General features: G+C 42.2%; 1 protein-coding gene across 1 annotated transcript in view; it reads right to left on the reverse strand.

The window, feature by feature from the left end:
• LOC133972928 (hippocalcin-like protein 1) overlaps positions 1-16,587 on the reverse strand; it is a 31,142-nt gene extending 14,555 nt beyond the window's left edge. Inside the window, exon 1 of the mRNA XM_062410553.1 lies at positions 16,135-16,587. The gene's annotated coding sequence lies outside the window, so the exon portion shown is untranslated. The remainder of the gene's footprint in view (positions 1-16,134) is intronic.
• Between the last annotated feature and the right edge of the window lie 9,230 nt (positions 16,588-25,817).

A 25,817-nucleotide genomic window follows, 5' to 3' on the forward strand; every position in this document is an offset into this window, starting at 1 on the left:
CTCTTTTCTCCTACTGGAGCAATTCCATCCCGATGACCCATCAGTTATCTCTGAGTGCCACACACCGGAGAGCAGCTATAGCCGTGCTCTCAGTCTCTCAGACTGGGCTCTTTGAAGATTTGTAGTTGTTATTTTTTCCTCTTGTCACTTGTGTTACTGGTGACTGTAAATTCCTATGCTGCAGCTGAGAGTTGTATTGTGTTAGTGACAGCTACAATACTGTAATGTTGTCAATGGTGCACTGAACCTTGAAGTTGTTTTTTCAAGACTTCCCGTGATGGTGCATTGAGGAGAGGACAGAATGAGGCAAGTCACAATCGTATCACAGGGCAAACATACAAAGAGATAGACCCATTCACATCTATGGTCGATTTAGTAGCTCCTGTTAACCTAACCTCTGATTTTGTTTCTGGCTCCTAAAGAAAAAAAAAATAGTGATCAAGGATTAGAGGGCGAGGAGGGACAGGTGCTGAAGGATTGATGGAGATACAGGGAGTTATTGAAGGAAAAGACATTAATGGAGTGGTTAAAAATAAGAATGAGGGCTGGTCCTCCGTGTAGAGCTCCCTCTCTCTCCCGCTGCACTCAGGGAGTTTTCAGAGCACATCCACATTCTGATAATAACTCTTTGTCAAAGAGTGTGTGTGCACATGCACGTGTATTCGCACAAGTTCACACACACCAACTACAACTATCTGGTCTAAAATTGTCCTACTTTTCATTTAAAATGGCTGATTTGTAAAATACAGAGTCACTGATGATTTAAGGTAACATAAGTGCACAAGGCAAAGGCTTAAAAGGCTTATCTAGTATTCACTTCAGAAATAGAGGATGAGAGACAGACCGAAAAGTGGAGAAGAGTTGGGGCAAATCTGTCCTTTTTTGATGGAGCCACTGTGAAATACCTAGTAACGGAAAAAAAAGCTTACTCCAGAGATTAATATAATCAAATTCAATGCCCTTTGAAAGCATTTACTCTTTCCTGTTCCCCTGAATATTCCTTCTCCTCTCATGAACCCACTTAATATTAGAATCCAACTTTTTAGCAGTGTACTCACTCAACTCTACTCAACAAGTTAATGATCTATGTATCTAAAATAAGATTGAAAAACACCTGTCACAGTCTCCAAACCAAAGAGTCCAAACTGATGTCACCAAATGTCTTGTCTTATCTGCCATCTAAAACATATTCCGTTAACTTATCCTGGGAACAAACAACAACAAGTTATCATATTTAACTTTTTTTCATGTACATACTCACCAGTGTATTAAAATAAGTGATCAGTGTGTTATCACAAGAAAAAATTATAATGTAGATTTTCTAGAAATAGCCATAATAAATAATATAAGCATTGAAATAATCAATAATGCTTGAGTTAGCCGTAAAGAGTCATATCCTGTATTACAAAAACTAACAAAAACAAGTGATTCCAAGTCTCCAACTTCTGAATCCAAACATGGTCAAAGCTCGAGTCCGAGTCTAAATTGGAATTAAGTTAAGTCTAGTCCTGACCTAAGTAGCCTACTACTACTGCCCAAATGAAAAATCTGATCTGAAGTTTGTTAAGTTAAAGTGAAACTAACCTTCATCTGGAAAGAGGCTGACCTCATTTATGATACTTCCATTGGAGGGCAATTCTATTTCCATCTGGGTCACACACACAATAAATAATGCCTTCTGTCCAGGAGTAACAATCTCGATTATGTTATTGTGAACATCAAGCAGCGTGAGCACCACCACCATGTCCATTACTCCATTACTAGTTCCCTGCTAGGAAATCTTGGACTGTTTCAGGGCCTTTAAGTCAAGCAGATAAATATATTCCCACATACACCTACGTGAGGAAAAGTGTAATTTGTGATAATAGCTTTCTTGGCAGATTTGCCCAAATGAAAGCATAGAGACGTCTTAAGACTCGGATCACGTTTTAAGAAGCACTGTATCACCACTTTACAATCACCAGAAGCACACATCTTTCTTCTTTTAATGCTGTTCTCCGACAAAAACTCTGCACAAATATGTTGGCATAAGAAAAAGCAGAAACAATATTTTTTGCACTTTCTTTTGCAGGGTAGAAATATAGGCAAGCTAGGAATGAGAACATTTATATAATATATGTAGGGACTAGTCCTCACAGTATTTCCTTATGAAATATTTACACAGGGTAGCCCAGGCTGTATGTGTAACCAGCACGCAGTTATTAATCAGTGCTCCCATGTTCTCACTTATTTCATATAAATGCTACCTTATACTGGACATTTAAATGTTAGTATAGCAAATGCACATGACCTCGGTTATGAATGTCAGTTGTCAAATTTAAAAGCAAAATGCATCAAAGACTTTGCTTTAAATACACAATTCTAAAACCCATTTACTCTGGACTAAACAAGTTATCTCCCCGTGTTTACGCAAGCAATATAATGCATGCAAATGAATAAAGAGCAAGGTGAGCAGAGAGAGAGATGCAGCCTCTTTTATAAGTTGCTCTAAACATGTTTAGCGTAGGCAGAAAAATCAAGCAGATGCTTAAGTGCTACACACTCATAGCTGTGGCTTTGAGAAAAGCTTGTGTTCAGTAGACATACGGCTCAGGTCAGCGCTGCATCTGTCTCCGCGTCCACGGCGGAGGAGGGTGCTACAGCTAGCGTCGCGGCTGTGGCGCACATTGTGTTTGTGTGGGAAGGGCCCGGTTCGAGGAGACGCTGAGTCGGGTGTGTGCACAGTTGGTGCATCAAAGAGAAGTGGGCTGTGACGTTTGCTTAGTTCACCGTATGCGAGACAAAGAGAGGGTGGGAAGCATTTGTTGGTTAAGTTGGATTTAATCAAAGTTGGAGGACTGACAAAACGAAAAGAAAGAGAAAAAAGATCAGAGCCAGGGAGAAAAAGATTAAACAGAAAAAGGGAACAATGATGGGTTATTAAAACCACTTTCTGTCAGATTTCATCATAGTCTCATCTCCGTGCAGCACTATGACCTTTAGCGAGTGTATAATTCTTGTACGGGGCCTGCGGACAATAATATATGAAAATCCATAGTGTCTGCTGAACAGAGAGTCAGCTGAAGACAGGAGGCTCAGCTGCTGACAGGCCAAATCGTGGCCCTCCACCCGGACAGGCTATTATATCAGCAGCAGCCTGGCTCCCACAGGGAGAGACACAGCCACAAGTTAGCTCGTCTTCCTCTCGGAGACAACTTGACCTCAGCAGCTGAGCTAGTCACATTTCATGAGCTAAGTTCCACGTCATCAGCAGCACGTCGATATTTTTAGATGCAATTTAAGACATCTGTACTGCCTTGTCTCTGAAGATAATCTCACACATTGTCAGGGAAGCTTTAACGGTATCAACACTCAATTAAAACTTGGACTAATGTTACAGTCATAAAACTGCCTAAACCTTTTATAATCTTTGCCTTTACCACCGAAAAGAGATAGAACCTTGGATGCGTTGTTTTTCCACATGGAAAAAATTCGTAATGACCAACTTCAATCCATGCTAACATATAGCAGACACTGTACAGCTATCAAGGTAATCCTTAGGATGAACTAAGGATTATTAACAGCTCAGCAACCACCTATCTATGACCGACTGTGGATGCTGCTGACCACCAGTAAACTTTTTACCAGTCAAGTAAAATACTGTATGTTCAAGATACACTCATCAGTTATGGGAGCTACAATCCTAAAAGCTACAGATTCTTACATTAGCCTGGACACTTTAAGGATCCAGCACATCCTTCAGTATTGGAGTCCTACATAAAATACCCTTTTCACCTCTACAGCGGTTTCGCGTGAAAGTCAATGTGTGACGTCTATTCCGAGACCAAAATAAAATTGCAAGATTCACATTGAAGACATTATTGATATTACGACTGTCATGATGACATTGTGAATTTGACCCCTAAACAAATCTATTGTGTCCACAGATCCCCAGAGGTTTCACAAGTGCAGCTATTTCGGACACTGAGGTGAAGGAGAATCCTGATATAGTTCTATCCTTAGCTGCAATCGATCTGCTGACATACAACACCCGTCTTCCCTACTCTCATCTAGCCTCTCCTTTTTCTTTTTCGCCCTTCTTCGCCCGTCTGCCTTCTCCCACAGACCTTCTCCAATATCAGTTTGTCGTTTCTCAGCAGCCCTTGATCTGTGCTAAATGCCGTGGGCTTGTGTGTGCTCCCCTGGTACAGTTGCCCTGGATCTTTCTGTCCTGCTTTGGCCACAGCAGACTGGCAGCAGGACTATCTGAACAGGGCCCCCTGGCCTCTATCTTGGTGTCTAACCTACCCCAAAACGGGTTCACACGCATCGTGCTGTGCTAGGAGTCACAAGTGCAGGTGCTGTGTCCGTGTTCAGCTGCCTGGCTGCTTGGCTAAGATGGAAGGAATAATGGAGGCTGAGGGCTCCGGATATATTGGCACTCTAGCTTCATACCCATTCATTAAAAAGCTGTCATTTAAAAGGTTGATGGAAGCCCAAACGCTTAAACACTGGAAGAGAAAGCTTGTTTTTTAAATGTGAGCAGACAGTTTGAAAAGATGGCAGTCCGATTTAGCCATAGCTTCGGTGAACATGAAATCACAAGGCCAAGTTAAACAGGACACTGAATGAAACCTCTCTTTCTTTCAACCTGCCGACAGTATCACGTTGCCCGGGAAGTAAATTGTCCCACATGCACTGAGCCCGTAAAGGGTTACAGTGCCGGTCTTTGATCTCCCTAAGGGCTCTAAAATAAGGGACATCCCTTACTGAGAAGGGCCTCCAGGGTGAAGGGCTTTCGAAGCACGGAAGTGTATTTTAGCTCGTGTCCCAGAGCATCATACTGCAGCAGCACAGCGGGAGACACAAAGACACACTCACAGCCACATGCATGACTCACTTGCACCTATCTGCATGCAGTCACAAAAACACACAATATAGAGACACACACTCCTTTAGACAGAGATGATAATTATTCTCCCAGCATCAACTTCCGTCTTTTGTTTGTGTTTGGGGACACTAATTTGCTTATTCAGGTGAAGGATTTTTCTAACAAGAGAAATAAGTTGTTTTAAAAAAAGGCAGAGAGCTACATGGGCATCAGTCGAGTGTGATGGACTGTGGCATCACACAGGGGGTCAATATTTTATATTTGATGTGCATTACATTTACTTTAGTTTTTTTTTATTATGAGACGGATTATTTAGCTGAAAAATCTGGACTGCAGAGCATCCAGGTACATTAGTGTGTTATATCAGCTCAATGTTGACAAGCACCTCAAAAATCACAGATCTAGTGCAAGCTAAGGCTTGTTGCTCTCAGTCCTTTTATTTATAATGTACACTGACAGCTGCAGGACTTCTCAGGAGAGCAAGTTGGAAAAGTTATTATGAACTTTTCCAATGACACCGTCCTCTTATCTCCCCTTCAGGGGATCATGGAGTTTGTTAAATGATGAGTAACCTTGACCTCAATCTATTAAAAACAAAAGTATTGATTATTGACTCAGACACAACGCATACAACGAACATGAAGCTAGTTTCCTACAGGGAGAAGATATTAAGATTAAGATGCATTTATTTATCCCAAACACATGCACAGACATGCAAAGGCACACTCATGCATGTAGGGAAATTTAACCTCTGCTTTTGACCCATCTGGTGCAGGACACACAGAGCAGTGAGCGACCATGTACGGCGCCTTGGGGAGCAGATGTTGGGGGAGTAAGGTGCCTTGCTCAGGGGCACTAGACAGGGTAGGGAGAATCCTCTTGGATTTTTGGACAGATCAATCCAGGTTCGACTTTTGTTGTCTCTCCGTGGAGTCGAACCAGAGCACACCAAAGACCTTCTCTGCCCATAGTCCAAGTTTCTGCCACTAGACCACCGCCTCTCACTAATAATAATAATAGATAGTGGAGTAAGTGTCTCCTCCAAGCTGGAAGAGCCACACATGTGACTTTGCTCTTTTATTTCATCAGTTATCATCCTATCCTTCTCATTGTACCCGAAAATGTAAGTTGATTTTGCAGTATTTCAAATGTCACTTTGTGACTTTTAATACTTGCAGGGACTTTGCCAAAGCTTTGGATTTGATGAACTGACGCAGAACAATTATCTGTTTTTGTAAAGGCGAGCAGGACCCAGGAGAGTGTCAGCAAGGACGAGGATCCAGGTGAGAAATGAAAAGAACGGTATGGAGGGCAAGAGAGTGAGGCTTTGTATGAGAAAAACAAAAGAGAAAGCTCTGATTGAGTGTGTCTGAGGAGAGGTGGGGGGATTAAAGGCAGGCAGGAGAGGCAGGAGCATCAGTCTTTTCCAGCTGCTTGCTGATGCACTAGTAGCTCTCACTTTTTTTCCTCTCCCTCTCTATCTTTCCGCTTCATTTTCCGACACCCTCATTTCTCCGTATCTTGTGCGCTTGTCTTTTCACCTATCACATAACTTCCCTGGGCATCCTATGTACTGTATGACATTGTCTAATCACCCACAGAGAAAAATGTGGCACGGGCAGCTGTCGATCCCACCCCCCTTTCTTCCCATCCCCCATTTACTCTTTATTGGCTGACGTCCCGCCACACATCCAACACACGCTGATCACACATCCTTCAAAAATGTGATTCATGGAGCAAATGTTTTGAATGACTATAAAAATAACTACATCTTGGCAGCATTCATGTTTATGGATCACATAAGTGTCGGTGAACTGTGGGTGTGTGTGCTCGCCATTTGCCTGGACCTTCATTCAGTAGAGGGCTTTTGAATCAGTGCATATCTTGTGCTGCTCTTTTGCGCTATGTACATAAAGTCCTGTTGTCTTTGCATAATCCAAAAGTTGTCCCGACAAGATCTACCAATCCGTTTGGTGTGTAACACTTGGTGATTTTGCTGATTGGTGCTCTGACGTTTGTCCCTCCAGCAGAAGTGCTCTGTGTGGTTAGAAAAACGAGTGGGGAGGAGGCCTGGGAGCTCTTACTTAAAATTCATCACTTTAATATAAGGCAAAGGACATTGCTCTCTAATATACTTACATAAAGGGGATTTACTCTCTACTTTTGGTTCTCACAACCATAATCTAACTCTTACGCAGCCTTGCTTATTTTGAGCGACTTCTGTCTGTCCCAGGAAGATTTGATCTGACATAGCTGATGACTGGGGCTTTGCCATGTTCAATCCAGTCTGTTTTTGAAGGGAAATGTCAGACAATGTGAAGGTATTTTAACAGCAGGACTGGAACAATGTTGGGTCAGCAACTAGGGCATATGGAAAAAATGTCCCTAAATTGTCCAAATAAGGCAGAGGCATGCTGTGTTTTATATGGAGGAGGGTGTAGAAAGCTTGGGAAACAACTTATATCTCATGCTTCAGTGAGTTATGAGAGGTGACGGGAAAACTGTGACATACCATCTCCTCATATCATAGCTTTCTCGCTTTCCCACTTCCTACACTGGTAACAAAAGAGAAAGAAAGAAATTAGCACCCTGGCATGCAGGGCTCGCTCTGGGCTAACTTGGAAAGATAATATATATCCACACAACCTCTTGTCTTGCCTATAGACGCACTTATGCTCCTGCTCTACATCCTCCCTTCTTGTGTCCGTCAGACGCGGCTGTGTAGTTCACACATCAGTCTGCTGATACCAAAAAAAGAATCCCATCTTTGCTGGTTAGCAGCTTGTCCGGTTACTCATCTTTACTGCGGAGCTGTGAGTTGTAAGTGCTGGAAGTGTGATTCATTACTACACCTAGGTGATAAGAAATTTTATCACACCATGATGAGAACCCGCTGTTTCTTATTTTAGCAGGTTAGGCCTAATACATAATTAACTTGTTTAACATTAGAGCTCTAGAGGTATCCTTTGATAAATATGTATTAAACAAGGCAAACCTCAAGAATATCATTATTTGATGACCTTCCATAATAAAATTACATTCAGTTAAGTGTTGTATTTTTATAAATGTGGGCTGATTATGTACTTTAACAGCACATTTAACAAAATAATGAATATCAACATTTTACCCATATCCCAATTATATCTTTGTAGTTGTTGTATCTGATCTGAATAGCGGATGCTAGGTTTGCCTGCTGCTGGTTATGGTGGGTTGCATCACTGTTTGTTGCATTTGCGTTAGGGTTGTAACTATTTTTTTAATTATAGATTATCCAATCAATCCCATTTTCTGAGATTCCAAGGTGGCACCTTCAGATGTCTGTGTGTCTGTCTGTTTGACTATCAAATGTATTTATTCCCTTTTGCGCATTTATGGAATGTAAACTTCAAAATGATACACACAAAAGTGCCACTAGTAGCTAAAATCTAAATTTGGAAATATTTACGTAAATGTAACTTTAATGTCAAAAATGAGCAAACCAAAATGATAGAACCAGTTCTGTTCCCACCAGATAGCCGAGTTGCGGAGTGACTACACATGCTCTCATCTGGATCAGTTCAGTTCAAGGGAACATATTTCCACTGCATGTCACAATCTACTGCTTCTCACTTCTCCTCTGTGGAGCCGTTTATACTCTGTTAGAACAGTTATATGCGATTGGATGGTTTTAACAATCGCTATTATGGTAGCATCCTGCGTTTTAGACTCACCAGGACTCTGGTCCCTCAAAGGTCACCGCTGTGAAGGCTATTTGCAAGTTGGTCTATCTTGTAAATCTGAGTTGAACTTTGGTCACTGTGATTCTAAAGAAATGCACTGACGTTGTTGTCCTGGAAATGCTGTTGTGACTAGGCTGCAGTAAATTACTTTCTCAGATCTACTATATTTTATTACAGCCCTCAACAGTAAACATTTCAGGGACATTTATTCTATTTACTTAATACCTTCAAGAATCAGACAACTATGGTCCTATAGTACTTGTAACAATGGTTAAATGACTACGAATATCTTATTGTAATCAACAATGCGCTACTCAGTTGAACAGGGCTGGATCTATATTTTTTTACATTTTTAATTCTTTAAAGACACATTTGATCTGATATGCAGGAAATATAATTGTAATGATATATTCCCTGATCCTTTTTATTGACCACGCTGTTGTTTTTCATTGTGGAAATCATTTCAGTCTAATAACCCTTCCAGATGTGGAACAACCTCGACTTGGTAGAGATTGTTTCAATGTTTTCAGGTCTCAGAATCTTGAATTCAACTCAAGCACCCAAACTCTTTCCCCCTCATGTTTCTCACAGCCTGAGATAAGCAGGTTGCCTGTCAGCGGTAAACAGCCTCGATGGTGGATGTACTTTTAGTACATCATAGAGGAGTAGATATAGGCTTAAATGGAAGCAGGGACAGCCACTGCCTTGCGGCGCACCAGGCTGTCACTGAGTGATCAGAGTGCCTTGCTGCTGTGCAAGCTGTGACTCTCTGTGGTGGAGCTGTGAGTCTGGTTGTTTACAGATGAACCAGAGAAAGAAGGACAGAAGAGAGGAGTGGAGAAAAGGAAAGAAGAAAGAGACAAACAAATCAAGAAAGAGAGATTATGCTCTGTTGAGAATACAGTAAAGCTAAGTTTATTGATTTCAAATAACCGTGATTCTGTAGATGCTATCTACTGATTACCTATTTCTTGTGTTGAAACGCTCATGTGGGAATATGCGAAAAACAAAGCAATTCACAGTGTATCTGTATCTGTATCAGCTAACTATCAAATATGCAAAACCTCTCCAAGAAAATAAAACAGTTTCCTACTGTTTGATTTGATCATTTTTGTAGTTTTAAGATAATTTGTACGGCCTTACATGCGAAAATAGATACTCCTTTGTCAAACGGTTTAACTGCCCACATACGTTCATGCGTCCTTTTCAATGGCATCGTTGTTAAGAAAAGCACGCACTAAAGGGCGCCGCAGGGTCAAGAGTTTCTTGACAAAGATGGCGAGGAAAGCTGCTGTTTGTAACCTCATACAAATACCTGTAGTTTCTTATGAACTTTAGTCTATCGTCAAAACATTCCGCTTTCAGAAGACGTACACAAATACAGACAAAATGAATGCAGAGTACGGACAGAAGGTTCCATCCGTGATTCTTTCCTTTTACGTCTCTTAAGTTGAGCACAAATGAACCTTACTCATAACTGTACGAAGAGCTTGTCCTTGAGGTACTGCTACCAAAGTGAGACCTGCTCGAAATTGGCAGCCGACATTAGATGAGTATCATGCGGAACCCTGTTCACTATACAGACTCCACATAATATTGGTGCTCTCTCGGCTCACAGCTCCACTGAGAAAGGTTGCTGCGAGATTGCACCAGCAATCGGAGAAATGAGTCTGCAGTCATTACAGCTGCTTGTAAATGCAGCCAAGCCAGCCGGCGCCAGATCGATTTTTCTATTTCTGATTGGCCCGCTGTTATTGCCCAGAGAGGCCTGCGAGAGGCTGGCGGGGGGCGGAGGGTAGAATCGCTGAGCCTAATTGATGCTGTCACGGAAAGAAACAGGTTTACTTTTTTCACCCGGAACATTTTAACCCACTCCGCTCATTGTGACAATACAGCTCCATTTTCATATAAGATACAGGCACAATATCCACCACTCTGTTTATATTCATGTGGCTGACTTGGAGACACATTAAATTGCTCACATTCTGCTCAGGAGTGAGAGAGTTATCTAAATCGAGACGCTTGATTGGCCCAGACTCAGGAGAGAGTCGCAAGAACAGAAAATATTTTGGTAAAGTCGACTCTACAGCTTTCTAGAGTAAAGGGACCAATTAAACTACTCCCTCATTTCTCAGAGAGCCTTTTAAAATGGACCAGGAGAAAAAAGATGAACTGAAACATGTACCGGAATAAGATGAAAGGCTACTTGAGTAGCGACCAGAGGAGATGGTTGAGGGGGAGAGATGCAGAGAAAAATCTGTCAATGAATAGTGGAATAGTCTAGAGACAAATGTTACATGGCAGCAGACTTTTACAACCAACTACCCCCAACCTGTGGAACAATGTGCTGCTTCTCTAATTCTCTAATGCACGGTAGCACCTTCCAAACACCTCAGTGTGTATATGTCCCATAATAATAGATGCAATATCACAACGGATTTCTGAATGGAGCAAGCTGAATTGATGACAGGCTGACAAAATCTCTTGTGGCTTTGGCTGGCCAATCATAGAAGCTGCCATATGTACATTTCCTCTGGAGGCCCAACCCAAGGTCTTTGTGAGTGGTCAGGACCACGCTGCAGTTGCCTGTAATCGGGTGAAATAATGGGCTAGGTTGGTATCATACACAAATACAGAATGCCTGTCAGGCTGGGTTATTTTTCTTTCTGGCTCGGATAGGTTTGGACAGAAATTTGTGGTCCAAGTCCATTAGAATCCATTAGAACAATAGATGTGGACCACGTCCACTTCTATTGTTCTAATGGATGTCTATTTTTAGCTTTAACTAGCCGAGCGCTGTCTTGACAGGACACCACTGGATGGCAGATGAGGAACACAGATACAGGGAAAGAGGAAGAGGCGGCTTTGAGATATGATCTAAACAGAGATATTGGCAAAGTGTGCAGTGGGTGTGTGTTCTCCACCTTGCCTTATCAGTTGAGAGCTGTTGGCCATTTTTTACTTATAAACACACTCACACATACACTGCACTCGCCTTCTTTCCCCCCTGACTTCATTAGTGAAACCACATGCCAAGCTTAGGGAGTAATTGGCTGCCCTTTCAGCCTCCTAATGGCTAGAGGAGAAGAAAGGAGAGGAGAGGACACAAGGTGAGCTAGCACAATTAATATAATTTATTAAGGAATAACTCCATTCACATTTTACTTTTTTACCTACTATATATTCATGTAATTTCTTTTATCCTTTTTTTCTCTTGTTTCAACCCACCAGCCTGTGGTGCGTTACTGCTCCGGCTTGATTTATTTTGATGTTTTTATAAGGAGACAACAGTGGGACACACATACCTGCTCTGTCAAATTATTTTTGAGACCAGTGCCTTTTGACTGGATTCACTGGAGGCCGTTAGATCTCCCTCCAACCCGGGATTTAGACAATCATGTTGCTGAAACTCTACATGTGATTCATACTGATTTAAAAAGCAGGCGACCCCAGTCCAATTATACCAACCGCTATTCTCATGTTAATTTGTAATGATTCTCTGAGAAGGATCAACCTCCTCATCATCGCTGACGGAGATTTTTCCTACTTCAAGCATTAGGTCAGATTGATCAGTAAAATGTTTTGGGTTTCTCACGCTGTGCTTTGCTTCCAGCTGTCCGCCTCCAATGGAGTAGCTGCTCTCTCAGCCTTATCATCGGCATTATCAGACTGCATTTCTGATGGGCAGGAGATACCCCTCCCCAGTAGGATCAGGGCAGATTATAGGGCGGACAGCGTTCATGGGAAACACAGACCTCGTGTGAACCCCTGCAGGCCACGTCCCTCCCATCCCACTCCCGACATGTGAAAACATGACCTCATAGAGAGAAGGCTTACTAGAAAACATTACTCTTCAAAATATTCTAGGTCTTTGAGTCTAGTCTCTGCTCACTGGTTTTGTGATAAACATGCACGGTCAACAATTTACAAAGACCTATGTTACTTTCTTTCTTCTCCATTGCCCCCTGGGTAAAATGAAGCATGGCTGCTTTAGCCCGTTACAGCGACACATGATTGATTTTACACATAAAGTTCAGTTAGCTTATCATTAGGATGAGATACTGTAAATAAAGTATTTTCTCTGTGGTTCTGGCATGGCACGTTTGAGAAAAAACCCTGATGATATCATAATGATGTCATCAGGGTTATTTTGGCAAATCAGGGTTATTTTGGCTCATGCTTGAGACTTAATTTACAGTAAACCAGTGTTACAAACTGGGGGTGTGGGGTCTGATAGATCTGGTCAGTTAGATGAGTATCCCTTCACTGCTTCTACAGGTCAGACTTCCCAAATATAATATGAAAATATTCATACACCAGTTAAGTGAGGGCATTTTGCAAATATGTTACTTCATGCTAAGAAGACAGGTTCACATCCTGATCTGGGCGGAGTGCAAAATGTCCATATACCTAAATCCCTTTCCAAAACAGCCAATGAGACTTTTCCTCTGGTACCGATATCAAATATAAGTTTAGGCAACTTGGTTAAGGTTATTCCAATCAAAATCCGTTAAAATTAGTCTGATTACTACTAAGAGTATTTATGTTTCTGCTTTTGTTGTTGCATTTGTTGCCGGATCAAAGTGGGAGCAAGGTGATGTCACAAGTCTTTGTCCTAATATGACCTTCTAAATGTTTGAATCAGCATGTCTTTACATTTTTTTGCAGCAACACACCCACACAATCTTAATATACACAGCAACTTAAAGTGATAAACTCTTTTTTCTCTCTGTTGTTTGTCTTTGACTTAAACTGCTGCTTATTTTAACATGAAATGCACAAAGAACTGTTCATGGAAGCTTTACAGTGAGCCAGAGTAGACGGGATGTGACCCACATTGTCAGCTATCAATGTCAGACACTATACCAACAGTTTTGCAGTCCCTGCATCGCTCCGATTTAGTACAAAGAATTCTGTAAAAACAAAATGACTCTCATTGGTTGTTACCATTGAACATGCAAGCAATGCTGTCTATTTTTCTGGTGAGGAGATTCTCATATTGAGTTATTGAGTTAATCGAGCGCTAATAGCAATCATTATCTTCATAATCATGACGATAATGTTTACTGGGAAAATGGGCCACTCAGTATTTGCTATTAACGACAAAGTGCTGAAGACAAACATAACTCTTGTAAAGCATAAACAGCCCCATTTGCTCCCCATCCCCGCGTTAGACCACCAACCACAGAGAAGTTTTACACTGAGCATCTTTTCTCTTTTAATGCTCTTTTCTCCAGGAAACAATTTGAGTTGTCCGCTGAGAGAATACCACAGGCCTCCCACATCCATCAAGCTGCTTGACGAAGTGAAAACACCACACTTCAACATCAGCGGGACCAAGGTTCTGCGGCAGGGTTTCCAGGCATCAGAACTGATGAAAGATTTCACTTGTTCCTCTGGAAGGAGGGAACAGCTGCAGTGTGCGTATCCCATGATCCACCGCTGACCTACATTCAAGTGGCAAAGACAGAAGCCATAATTCATAGTGACTTTCAGGCTGTGTGTACTTATGTATTCCATACATGCTGTACTGACGGCCGGGGCATCTTGTCAAGGATTTGTAGTAGCGTCATATGAGAGAAAGGTCATATATGAGCAACACTGGATTGTTTCCATGAGAGCCTGTGGTACAGAGCAGAGGGATATTGCACAAAGAGGAGAAATAGCCACTGAAGAGCAGAAGAGATGATAACGAAACCACTTCCGCTCTCTCTCTCTCTTTCTGCACCGCAGATCACTTGCCACACTGACACACACCTGGAATATGGCACCATTTGCAAGGTGCTTAACGCCACAGGGTTAAAAGCTCTGAGGACAAGTTATGACTGCTGCGTGTATCTACGGTGCAGGCAATGTGTTTATAAGTCTGACTGACTGAGAGAGAGTAGTGCTCCAGAACACATCTTATCTTCTTATGCAACCACTACACTAGCAGTAGCACACGCAGGCTAAACACCAAAACATCAGCAGCATTTCTGCGCTTTGAGTAGGTTTCCTTGGGACACGATACCCCAATGCGGACCAATTTGTTGGGTCTCGGCCTCCACTGTGCACCGTATTCCCATTAACCTGAGGTCAGACCCAGTTGGCCACCTCATCATCTCCCTGGTCGCTCTTTTCATCATTAGCCGCCCATAAATGACGAGTACAGAATGACCACGTGCCCTCGGACCCTAGAACTGCCGCTCATGTGATTCCTGTCATTACTCTCCAGCGGGCAACAGGTAACTCCGGTGGGCATGCTTCACTCTTTCTTGGAGCCAAATGCCATGCCTGAGAGAAACCAGTTAAATCTGAAAGGATTATACTGGATTATACTAAGGAGCACAACAGATGGTTGGCAGTACGGAAAGAAGACGAGGAGGCAAAGGTATCGAATCGGCCGCACGTGGTACGTCGAGGGGCTTGAGTCCGGCATTAGCGAGCGCGTTGCTTGTCATAGAGGAAAAAAGAAGAGCAGAGGTCTCAGATACACACATAGTGTCAGAAGATAATTAAAGATGGCATGTCGTAGACCCTTCAAGGGCCCTGCTTCTGGTTTTAATTATGTCGTCTCTATCACTACTGTCGATCGACGAGAGAGGCTCAGCTCTGTCTGTGTGGAATGAAATGAGAAATCACTGGTTTTCTGTGATCCATGAAATGCGGAAAAGAGCTGAAAGAGGGTGTGGGCCAACTGAGCAGACCCCAAGCTGTATTGTAAACTTGTTAGGAAGGCTGTTACCAACCGATTACAGAGCACCAACCTGAGACCCGCTGAGAGAGAAAAGAATTTAACATTATGGGGCAATAAAACCGGTATTATAGTAGATCTACTATTCTGTGGACCAATTTTAGTATACGATAACGAGGGAAAGCAGACATATAAGATATATTAAAAAATGGATTTGAATTATGTCTTTATGAACTAACTGCTAAAAGAAAGTTTACAAAATCCAATAGGCTCAGTCACCAGTCTTTGATGTCACAATATGACAGAACGTTGTTGAGTATTTGACTAAAGTGCCCAGCATCTTCATCAGGATCATTTGATTGTTATTACTATAGTTAAGAAAAAAGAGGATGTAGCCTTTCTTTTTTTATCTCCATCTTTTTCTTCCTCCCTCCCTCCTCCGGCCAGGTGGGAGCTGAATGCCCCTCGTGGCTGAAACACTGAGGAGGAGACCTGGATGCACTGACTCCATCCATCCTCGTCCCGCGTAGGGATCATTCATAAAATATGGCAGGCCTGTAGTGCAGGCGGCCATCCCATTGGCTGCGCTAAAACAGCTTCTTCCTGCGTTGAATTTCCCTGAGTTGTTCGGATAAAACGCTCAGCGCTGACATCTTTAACACATCCAAACACCGGGCACATTTTCAGCTCACATGTTCCGGGTCATGCTTTGAGGCTGCGCGGCGGTGTATTGTCTAAACACACCGGGAAAATCGTTCCGTTTCCCCGCGTAAACAAACCCGATCGCGTCGCTCTTCCACGAGCCTGAAATCGTTACCAGAGATAAAGCAATACTTTACTGAACCTCTGCGGTGTACACCCCCCTTCCTTACCCGCTCGAGCCGAGGTGGTGTTGGTTCAGCTCGGGATGTTGGAGGGGTAGAAGCCCTCCTCAGGTTCAGCGGGGCTGCTGTGCAGGACGGCCGGGGGGAACAGATACCGGGATGCGGTGCTCGCTCTGGACGCGTCTCCTCCTGGAGCTCGGGGAGAATCGCGCTGCTGGATGTCTCCGTCTGGTTGGCTGCTGTGTGTGCTCCTTTACTGCACTCTCACACACATCTACACACACATCTACACACACCCACACAAACACACACCGGCTGAGTGACTGAGTGAAGTGTCCCTTGGCTATAGCAGCCGAACCCTGCAAACCATGCTACTGGGCAGGCGAGAGGCAGCAGTGATGGTGCCGCGGTGCGGACCTGGTTCGGGCTGCTGCTGCTTCTCTTCCACCAGGGGCCGGGACGGGACAGCAGCGGAGCACAGTGTGGTTTAAGGAGCAAGCGTTGGTGGAGTGGATTTAAATGGGGGGATGGTGACGCTGGGATTACGTGGTAGGGGTTTAATTAGAGAGCGCTGCGCCTATTGGCAACGACATTGCGCACAGCCCTCCTCCTCGGCGCTCTACCTCCTCATGTCCCCTCTCCCTCTCTCTCTCTCTCTCTCTCTCTCTCTCTCCCTCTAGGTATGTGTGTTTGTGTGTGTGTGAGTGTGTGTGTGCGTGTGTGTGTCATATGGTAGAATGATTGCGCACCATGCTGTGTGTATAATAATGTAATAATCAACTCACTGCGCCACGTCTGCAAACAACCTCACGCGCACTATAAAATATAAATAAATCACTGTAGCCAGTAGAGAAAATAGTCTACAGTGCTTATGGTACAGTCATGCATTTTTAATCACTAGCTATCCTTTTCATTTGCTCTGATATTGTATCATAATATATTATGGAATATTATGGACTACTGGTCGATATGCAATCTGGTGAAAAAAACGTGTTAGCTTCATCTTCATCATCTTTTGTTTTTGAAATGGCACAGAATTGGAAGAATATACATTTAAAACCAGACTGCAATGTGTTTATTTTGTATTAGTCATACGTTGTTGGCCCCTGAAGTTATAGTAGGGACCAAATGGAAAAGTCCGGTTACCTGGAATAAAACTGGTGATTTCTCTCGAACATTTTCGGAAAAACATTTTTGAGTAACTGGTAAAGTTTTGGTCCAAATGCAGCACGACTGTTAACACATTTTCGAGGGTGTTTTCTCCAAAGAAAATTTGAGGCGACAATGCATTACAGTCAGTAAGAAAGAACCTGCGTGTGTCTAGCTGTGAAATAAAACCAAGATCAAGAACAAGACCAAACCCCTTTTGCTGTGGGGTGATACGTCACACACACCTTCCTCCACCCAATTATTAGATATTTTGCTGCCTTTCTTCCAGAGCGTCATAAAAACCTTAAAATGACTATGGCAGTATTTGATCTTTTCAAGTTCTCCTGACATAAGGTTCCATCTATGAATGTTCTCTCAGAAACATTTGATGGAAATGTGATGTATTAATGTGAGGAAGGTAACACTCCTCTTAGCTCGACACAGATATTTTCATCCACCTCTTTTTATCAATCAAGCATAAAATCATATGTTTGGCGTTTGAACTCCTGCTTTTAAGGTGGATTGACAGAGACACGCTGCTCTTTACTACAGTGGCAATCGTCCTGTTTTCTATGAGGAGGCACACACACACACATCTACACACATCCACACTCACACACATCAGAAAAGGTGGCATCAGAACTGACACATTCACTAGATAGTCTGCGGCTATCAGTGTTTATTGAACAGGCCGAGTACCAGCCTCCCCCACTCACACACGGAGGTTTGCCATCTGAGCCAGACATCAGGCGTACTTTGTCACACCTCACAGAACTTGAGAGACCTATGGGAAAGTTTTCTTTTTCATTAACTCCAAAGGTTGGAGGATGACTCACACTCTGTGGTCTCTCCGGACCAAGTTTGTCTGTTCAGTAAAGGGACAGCTGGCCCACGTATTATTTCAACAGGGAAATCAAAAACGACACATACCTACAGGGAGCATGTAAGTAGCTCGGAGCAGCAACTATTTCCTGAGTCAATCTTTGCCATGATGTGTCTTAGACAAGGAATGTGAGTGTGATGATCACGTCTCATTAGATCTCAGTCATTTGGACAGCACATATCCTGTTGACATGACCGGTGTGTGCCCTCTGCTCCTGCTGGGAGGTGAATCCTTCCTCTCTGTCATAGCCAGGCTGTCAAAATGTGGTCGTAACATCAGAGGCAATTTCCAAATTAGACTCCAAAGCTCAACACAGGGTGAATGGATTGTTGTGAGCATGAGGGGGGGATGACGATGAGCTTAAGTTGAAAGTTATATCTTTCATTAAAAGGAATAATTTACATGTTATTGCAAAGAAATCGCACGCTGGCATATGAATGAAAAGAGATGGAATCACAGCAGGGTTGATCCAATCTATAGCAGAGTGAGATGCAACTGGAGAGTTGAATCGCAATTTCCATGCACAGTGTCATTTAATATTATGTGCAAAGGGGAGATGCAGTCTATGGCAAAAAAAAGCCTCTGTCCAGATGATGGTGATGAGGAGGTTGAACTTGTGGATATCAGGGTGTCTAATTTAATCCATGACAAAAAAACGTTTTGATTTCACTATCATCCTAGATACCTTCTTTGTCAATGCCATGTCATCAGGTTTATTATTAAACCTTGACATTTTTTTATTCTACTGGATGAATTTTCTCAAGTCAAAATTGAACTATATGTGTTTAAATGTACATTAAAAAAAGTAAATCGGTAGGTTGGAGGTTTTAGTATTTTGGCAATAATTCACTAAAGTCAGTGTTTCAGGCAAAATGGCCGGTGTGTGCATACGACATATATGGTCTGGACCTTGGAGTTTGTCATTCACATATGATCAATACAGCCAGAGATTCTCTCCTCAGAAATTGACAAATACACTCCAAAGCGTCCAGGTGAGGGGTGGTGCAAATTTCGCCCCAGAGATCACATGTTTCTGTTTACAGCTCATCGACACCGGAGTTGGCTCTCATCACCAAAAGCTCTCTTGACATGTACGTCTGTGTCTTCTTTGGCGTGGCACTGCTTCTTCATCCTGAGATATGAGATTTTAGTTCTTTCTTATATCTGTGCAGGATCTCGTGCTCTGCTCTCACATCGGCTCGCTCTGACAATATCAAGAGTTTTAACCAGAGAGTGGGCAGAAGAAAGTCGGGAGAAACTCTCCCTCAAACATTTCCATGCACACATACTGCCTTCAGTGGAGTTCAGTGCATTTCTGAAAGCAGCTTATGTTATTTGTTACCTATGCCTTTTGCAATTATCAAGTTCTCATCAGCTGCAGTTCAATCTAATTATGGGTGCCGCCTAGTGGCTGGCACCACTAGGCAACGCTTTGCAACGCTTTGCAGGGTAATGCTTTGCATGGCGCGTTGCGCCATGCAAAGCATTACATATTACTATTCCGTGGTGCTTATTATTCTTATATCTTCTTCCGTCTTTATTTCTGCGTGCTTCTCCTCCCACAAATTTTGACGCACATTCACGAGACCTGGAAATAAACCTGCGGAATTACGTAGAATAGTGTGCTATTACTTTTATAAGAAATTCGTCCAACAGTTCGCTCAAAGATCGCGATAACGCGACCAAAAACGACGTATGGGACTCAAGGTCTCTCGCCCTAAAGAGCGAGAGTGTGAAAATGACCTGTTTTGAAGTACCCCGGGTGCACTAAAACTGCTCTCAAATCCCCAAACGAAGGTCCTCAGACATGATTTTTAGATATTTGAGGTGGTGAGATTGTTTCCTTCGCAGACATGTCACTCTCAAATCTCTCGGACCTGTGCTTATATGCGCATCGAAAAATCGAGGAATTATTTCCGGATCGATCTCTCATTGGAGCCCCATGTTAATTCTTACGATTTTTCTGAAAAGATTAAAACTGAAAAATAAAACGTAAATCGCTCCCATGGCTCCATTTCTCAGCTCTCGAGAATAAAAAATATATCTGGTTGTAGTGTCAACTCTTGTGATTCTCAAAATATTTTAATTTTCCAGATAGGACCTATAGTTTTTGAGTAACAAGTATTTGTTTGATGACGGTGCTAGAGTGTGAAAAAATGTCCCATCCATTAAAAGTAATGATAAGTCTCGGAGGAGAATTTATGAAATGAGAAGTACGTATATAAACTGCTCACACAGCCTCATTTTTTGACTCTATAATAATAATATAGATATGTTCTTGTTCGTCCAAGCCTTGTGATTCTCACGGTGTTTTCATTTTTCGGATAGGAGTTATAGTTTTTGAATTAGAGCATTTTGTTCGGGACGTTCTCCTGAGGTCTGATGTCTCCCTCTCATTCCCGCACAGCTGGCGTAATCAGCGAGTCACACACGCAGAGGGAGGGGGGGACAGTCAGATCTATTTATAGAATACTTCACGGGTGTTGATCAACACTGTAGGTGCTGCAGTCAGTAGAGCAGAGGCACAGTGACCCAGAGGTGGCCAGTTGAGGTCCCAGTGTGGGCGGGGCTTACATTTTTTTTTTTTTTTTTCATTGTCTTTCAGGGGGAACTGTTGTAGTGCAATGTGATTGGCTCTTGATCAGATTCCTGTATTAGTGTGTATGAAGTGATAGTGGTAGCGCCACGTGGTGGTCGTTGTGAAAATTAAGTTTTAGCATCGCCCCCAAAATTCTGTCACATGATTAGAGCCCTGACCTGATCAAGTCAGGACTATTACTGCATGCACATTATTAGTGATAGCGCCACCTGGTTGTTGGTCTGAAAATGAAGTTTGTGCAATCAGTCCCAAATTGAACAACCTTCATTAGATTCCAGACCTGAACAGATATATAAGTGCGTATGCAGAGATAGTGATAGCGTAACCTAGTGGTTGGTGTGAAGATTAAGTTTTAGCAATCGGCCCCAAAATCCCATCACATGATCAGAGCCCTGTCCTGAAGAGGTCAATGAGTGTGTATGCAGTGTTAGCGATGGTGCCACCTACTGATCAAGTCTCTCTCTCTCTCTTAAACCAGTCTCCCTCTCTCTCTCTCTCTCTCTCTCTCTGGGTCTTACTGTCTCTCTCTTAAAGCAGCCAGTCTGTCTCTCTCTCTTTCTTTTTTATACTAGCCATTCTCCCTCTCTGGGTCTCTCCTTCTCTGGGTCTGTATATCGCTCTCTTAAAGCAGCCAGTCTCTCTCTGTCTCTCTCTCTCTCCCTCTCTCTCTCTCTCTCTGAGAGACAGTCTGTCTCTCTTCCCCAAAAAACAAAACGTCTCTTTTCGACCCGGACGCAGAAGGCACCCATTTCGAAATTTCTCGGCAGGAGGAATTTTCTAGTTTCAATTGCTGCTGCAGCTGAACAGATATTTTCTTCAGGAAGCTGAAAGTAGAGACATAAAGAAAGTTAAGAGTAGACCTATTTTCACCAGGTGGCCAAAAAAACAAAACTCCAAATAAACACTAATGCTTCTTATTACCTGCTGGTTGTGTAAATAGGTCACTGTGGGCTTATACACTTTTCTATAGCTACTTAATATGTCAGTGGTGAGTTCACACACTGTTTCCACTGCAGCTTTTTAACTGGCTCTTATGTAGATGACTTTAATTAACATCCTTTCCCAAAAGCCCAAGATCATTGCAGGTTAAATGTCACTACGCCGACAAGAGAGCTATGGGAATGAGACGGTGTAGAAGATATTAGAAAGGTGAGATCACAGCTACAGTAACACAGCTGTAGCGATGCCACCAGGAGAGAACAGAAAGAGATAACTGTTATTATCACAAACTATAGTATGTAAGGTGAGGTGCGGTGAAATTATAGCTGTTTAACTTTTGTTAAAAAGGTTCTAACAGTCAGTAGGATATAATCCTTTATGTGAGAATATGCATTGAAAAGTGTAACAGATTACCCAGGTAGTAAATTCCATATTTTTAGAATGATGAAAGAAGCCTGAATGAGAAGCTGCATATAGAACAACAGATTTGACAAAGATCACAGAGCTACATGTTAAACTTGGAGAGCTGGTGTAGGAAGAAAAGTAGAGGTTTCATGTCTCGTTTACACTACTGCAGATATTTTTTTGGAATGGATATCTCCCACTCCATTTTAGTAAAAAAATGAATCACATCAACATGACCTTTGTTTGCCGAAAAATACTCAAATAAGCATGCCAGGCCAGTAGGTGGAGGACAAATCAATAATCTATCAAATAACGGAGAGGAACTATGCTATCCAAATGTAAAGAAAGCAGTATATAGCCATCAATGTTGTGTTTTTGTTTCTCGCGGATGGTCATTGCACATAGCAACAAAGGGCATGTGTAAAAAATCTGCACTTAAGTAAAAATCGTTGTTTCTAAAACTTTAAACATGCTTTGCCTGTGGATGATACCAAACTCAGAGGAACAGGTTTATTTGGCAAAATGTCAGCACTTGTGTAGACAGAGCGTTATTTACCGACACGGTATTTACAACAAATAAAGAAGGGTAACACAACTAAGCAAAATGATGAGAAATGGTTTCTGCACATAACTGAACATACTGCTCTAGAGCTGCACATAGATTAACTTAATAATCAATAACTTATAGAGTAGCATCATAGTCGTCCTCTGGATGATAACTGCAATAACTTATACCCTGCTGGTCAGTACAAAGTGTGAGCATCTGAGAACACTCCTCTCTCTGCAGTAGGATGGTACAGTCCAATTAGCCAGCCTGGTTTACACAGGTTGATGTGATGTTACGGCACTGGTTGCCAGGAAGATGTTGGCTGCAGGGACACTGACAAGAAAGGTTGTGATAACATTGTTGGAATATACGTCTGTCATATTATATCGTATATTACGCCCAGTAGTCCTCTGTTATTCGCTCATTATGGGGTAAGTGGGTTGACCAAGTCTTGGCGGTAGATCATTATCGCATAAAAATTGATCTGAATATTAAGTAGTTTGTTTTGTGAACATCAGTTTTCAGAGGAGAGAGGCCTCAGACTATAGGGATAAACCAGAAACCCTGAGTGAAATGATTATGGAGTGTGGATGATCGGGAAGCACTGACGTGTGTGTGTGTGTGTGTGTGTGTGTGTTTGTGCAGTGTGTGTTTGTGCGTGTGTGCGTGTGTGATGTGTGTGTGATATCATGCATGCAGGCCTCAGCTTCGAGGGATTAGGGTGCCTGGGAAGTTGCACCGGGGAATTCTTCTCTGGACTTTCACCCACAACCTTTTGACCTGCAGGAATGGAGGCGTTGCCGTGCTGTCCTGCAGCTCTGTTCTCATGTGTCCAGCTTTGTTCCTGGTGTCTTCTCGGCCCACACCTTCATACCTCTCCTTGCCTCACCTCTGTTGTTTCCATGAGCGTAAGACAGGGACAGATATCTGACTCAGCTTCTGCTTATTTCATTAGTTGTTCATAACTCTGGCTCTCTCTGTCCTGTGAATGAGGACACTGATGTGATTGAATTACCCCCTCCTCCTCTCGTTCCCTCTCTTTTCCCTCTCTCTCTCCCTCTCTCTCTCTCTCTCTCTGGCCTCTGATTTTTGTATACTGTCGGCACTTTCCCTCCTCTGAACCAGGGATCCATGCTGTTGTTGCACTTTCTTTGGTCTTGCGTAACCGTGCAGCGGTCGTGTTGCGTTGCATCCTCCTTCTCCTCTTCCCTAGGCAGCATGGTCACTGTGGGAAACGGCGGCCCAGAAAACTGACCTTCATTTCAGATTTCTAGAAAGACTCTCCCTGATGCGTGCGGAGCCCGACTCCCTGAAGGAGTGCGTCATTAGACCTGTTTGACCTTTATCGAAGTAGAGTAGGATAAAGACAAAGAAGTACTCTCTTAAATGACAGCTGCCGCAATCTGTTTATGTCGTTATTTATTGATGGGACAATGAGCTTTCTGTTTTTCTCAGTGTCCTTCCCCGCCAACTGACACACACACACATACACAAGCAACCCAAGAAATCACAGACAATGCAATGTTTTTATTAAACACTAAGTAAACTAAAGGCACTTTCACACAAACCTTCAAACTTTTCAGTTTAGTCTGAACCAAAAGTTGTGTTCTTGGTCTGAATCAAATTAAACCATGGTTCAGTTTGTTTGCAATGTGAAAACTTACTTATTAAAAGAAGTTGAGATGACAATAATAGAAGAAGGGAAAGAAGCAGAAGCTTTACTTGTCCCTCCAGAAACAGAGGTGCCCATGCATGCTCTCAGGATTGCTTGCAGTCTTTGCCTCTGTCAATATAATGTCAGGTGCTCTGTCTGATGTTGGTGTTGATGGTATTAATACCATAATAATATAGGTATACACAGCCCACATAAGTGATAAGTGATGACGGAATGTATAAGGTCCAAATCGGTCTAAGTTTCTTAACCTACTTGAATGAAAGAAACCCTTTGCATTGTTTAGCTACTTTATTATTTAAAATTCATAGTAAGGTTAGATGAGGTTGAAATCTTCATCTTTCATCAGAGTCTGTCTACAGGTCTGATAAATTGCCCACATTGAGTCAGCGGCATTGACAAAAGTGATGTTACGAGACATCTGCTGGGAAATCTAAATGAAACCGAGCGATGAGAACTGATACACAAATGAACATTAGACCTTATAGTTCTTAAAATGGCTTCTAAATAAACTTCAAACATCTGTGCTAAGCAGAACGAGTTCAGACAAAAGAAAGTAGGAATATATATATATTTTTTATTTGAATTACATTATATGTAAAACAGTATGTAATTTTGCAACACCGTGACAAGCACCTCAGTACATCAGGAATTCAATATATATCCTTGTGTCCTTCTCCACTGCGGCTTAGTCGCTTCGTCCTGTTTGAGTTCATATAGTTCATATATATATATATATATATATATATATACTGTAGATTTGACAAAATATTTAGTCTTACAACATATTATGCTCATATTCAGGCTCATATTTTATTATTTGAAAAGGTTTACGATAAGGGAAAACACATCCCTTTCCTACTTCCCATTGCTGCAGCTCCTCTTTTCAGCCTCTGTCTGAAATCTGAGCGGATGTGTCAGACAAGCCACTCGGCGTGAAATATGCGAAATCATGGGGCCTTCCATTTCTGCTCACTTATACTTACTTACATAACTTATTATGTGGAATTATGGGGGTTGACCATGAAAACCAATATTAGTTCAGTAGTCTTACTACAAAGCCCTTTGTATTATTAATAGAGCTGGCTCCTATGATCACAAAATTGAACTGTAGAAATGTCCATGCTATGAGATTTAATGATTTTGGATATTTTTCAGTACAACAGTGCTAATATGATCTGACAGGTGTCTTTGAGGGTTGCAATTTTTCTTGGTATTTTTCTGGAGGGTAGCTGAATTTTAATAATTATTTGCTGTTTAATACTTGAGGGTGACACTGCAGGCATATATTAGAATTTGTCTCTGCTCTAGGCTTTTAAGTCACTATAATACGTAAAGAATCTTTAGATTTTGTTCACACCGTCTATAGTGTTAATATCAAATATTAATTAGAAAAATAATAATTATGTCAAGGACTAATAATTAGATTTTACTGATGTTATGAGTCCCTTATCAGGCTTCATGCGGCTTCCCAACAAAACAAGGGGGTAGTCCAGAGTCATGGGAGAAACACTACTGGCGCTAGCAGAGGAACAAC

The sequence above is a fragment of the Platichthys flesus genome, chromosome 17 (genome assembly GCF_949316205.1).
Source record: "Platichthys flesus chromosome 17, fPlaFle2.1, whole genome shotgun sequence".
NCBI lineage: Eukaryota > Metazoa > Chordata > Actinopteri > Pleuronectiformes > Pleuronectidae > Platichthys > Platichthys flesus.